This window comes from Toxorhynchites rutilus, chromosome 3 (assembly GCF_029784135.1).
Source record: "Toxorhynchites rutilus septentrionalis strain SRP chromosome 3, ASM2978413v1, whole genome shotgun sequence".
NCBI classification, from domain to species: Eukaryota; Metazoa; Arthropoda; class Insecta; order Diptera; family Culicidae; genus Toxorhynchites; species Toxorhynchites rutilus.
In genome coordinates, this window is record NC_073746.1 from 26675364 (window position 1) to 26678345 (window position 2982).

Consider the following 2982-nt stretch of genomic DNA (forward strand, 5'->3'; position numbering starts at 1 on the left):
AACAATCAAATGTGCTATCCTAAAGTTCGACTCAATTAAAATGTGGACGCTGGCTCGGCCCTTTCTCGGGATAGTTTAGATAAAACAGAAAAAATGCGTTCAAATGGTCGACGTTGAGTATCGGAGGGTCTAGATTTTAAGTGTATCGACTTCAAGGTTTTATATTTATAGGTTTATCGGTTTTTAGACTCGTTGAAACTTTTTAACCGAAATCGTTTTGGTTTAAAAATGAATCCACGGCCACTCATTCTCGGCATATATAATATTGATTTAACCACTATTTTTCTGTCTCATCTGGTTTCGCTTGGAATAGCCATTATTTTTGGTGCTGTTACCAACCCGATTATTATACAACCTTCGTTTTCCGTCGTAAAACAGAAGAAAAAAAAATCTCGAATCATCCATTTCGCATTCGGGTGGACTCCTCATTAAGACAGTGAAACAATTGCTTGAAATAAAGCAATAACGCACTGCAGGCGGATGCAAATTGCCACAAATTGCCACAGTGTCGTTGCAGCCCGTCTCCCATAACTTCATCGGGGTGAGGTGCGCACGTATAGCGCACCAACATACGTACACACGAACTTCGGGCTCCGACACACAGAACAACCTCATTAAGCTTCACGTATCGATTATCAGTTATAAATTGTACCATTGATGGTTATTTAATTTCAATCAATTTTCCTTCTCGTCCACCGATAAACATTTAACTTTTCTCATTTGCTCCACACACACACACACACACACACACACACACACACGACGCATTTTTATATTTTTATATACATACGGTTCCAGAGAGATAAAACTTCTTTTGGCTCGCCGGGAAGGATCGACGAGTGACTAAATTTGTTGACCCCAAACCAAGATGACAAAATCCGAAATTAATCCTTTATCAGAATTAATTTATTTCGAGTTTTTTTTTTGTTCATTTTCTGTTTTCGTTGACAACATCGCAGCCGGCCTGAAGTAACCGCAAGTCACCGACAATCGTCGCACTGGATGCCGATCGCCCCACTGATAGGAATCAAAATTTTGTATTTAATTAAAAAATTATCGTTACAAGTATCTTCTTGTTGTTCGTGGTGTCTTCGCCGGCTCCGGGGGACAAATTTATGCCGTTGGAGGGAATCTTGTATTGCGAAGCTTTTTTCAAAATAAGACGCTTCTCAGTCTTATCAGTTTATTGATAAACAATCAATTGCGGTAGAAATGGTATGCAGGATGCGGTTATATTAGAATCAAGCCAGTTTGAAGGATAATCTAGACGTGCAAAGTGAACTGTAACTCGAGATCGGAATATGGTGAAAACCCGATCAATGACTGCTTGCCGTATTCTCAATAATGTTTTATTTATACAATTTATACATTTCTCAATCGAATTTACCATATTATTAATCACACAACAAATGATTACCTACTATAATCGTACTTATCAGTTGATGAAAATATCGGCGAAAGAGGAGATTCTATGATATATTAGGCTGTCAAAAAAGTCCTGCGGTATTTTTTTTGAATTTTCATTTGTTCATAAAATTAGTTACAATCATCTGTTTTAAGTCAAAAATGCGCCGTTTTGTTCGATGACTTGTTCCCAAAGAGATGCCAACTTCATAATACCCCTGTTATAGAAGCTCGCTTCCTTATTGGCAAAAAACTCGGATAGCCAATTTTCACAGGCCTCTTTTGTGGCTAACTTCTGACTACCTAGCTCGTTCGCCATGGACAAAAACAGGTGGTAGTCACTTGGTGCAAGGTCCGGACTATACGGCGGATGCAAAAGAACCTCCCATCCGAGCTCCCGGAGCTTCTGGCGCGTCACCAAAGAAGTGTGTGGCCTGGCGTTGTCCTGATGGAAGACAATGCGGCCTCTGTTTATCAAAGATGGCCTCTTCTTCATGAGTGCTACCTTCAAGCGGTCCAGTTGTTGGCAGTACAGGTCCGAATTGAGCGTTTGGCCATAGGGAAGCAGCTCATAATAGATTATTCCTTGACAATCCCACCAAACACACAGCAGAACCTTCCTGGCCTTTAATGAGGGCTTGGCCACCGTCTGAGCCGCTTCAGCGGGCTTCGACCACGACCGTTTGCGCTTCACGTTGTCGTAAGTGACCCACTTTTCATCGCCATCGCCATCACCATCCGCTTCAGAACCGGGTCGATTCTGTTGCGATTCAGCAGCGATTCACATGCGTCGATACGATCAAAGATGTTTTTTTTGCGTCAACGTGTGTGGCACCCATACATCGAGCTTCTTTGTGAATCCAAGCTTCTTCAAATGGTTAATAACGGTTTGATGACTTATCCCCAGCTCTTGGCCGATGCTACGGCTGCTACATCTTCGACGACCTCTACAGCAGAACGAAAACGTTGAAACCATCGTTGTGCGGTGGAAATGGAAACTGTATCGGGTCCATAAACTGCACAAATTTTATTGGCAGCTTGAGATGCATTTTTGCCTTTGTCGTACTGTAAATATGTCGGATTTTCTCTTTATTTTGCTCCATATTTGCGACACTATAACTCACGAACGACTTAACCAAACAAAACACTGTCAAGGACTATATTATAGCGCCTTTCCAACAAGCTATAGTATGACTCGATACAATGAATACAACTAGAACTACGCGCTTACAACGACACCTCGCGGAAATACCGCAGGACTTTTTTGACAGCCTAATATTACACATTTACTTCATTTGAAATATCCTTTATTACTTAATGTGAACAATTCTTTTGATGAACGTTTACTTACAGCGTTTACGGTAAACATTAGGATTTTTAATCTATAATGGTATTAACAATTCCGACAACAGTCCTTTAATAATCTTCTAAGAAGGTTTCTACAGAAAAAAAACTTGGCATTGTTTGTTTTTGTACTGTTAATTGTATTTATTTGTCATGTTTCTAATATTTGTATTGAGTGTGAAGAAAAATGTGCCATAAAATACGTCTACAACAGTAGGGGATAGGTTAAGTAAC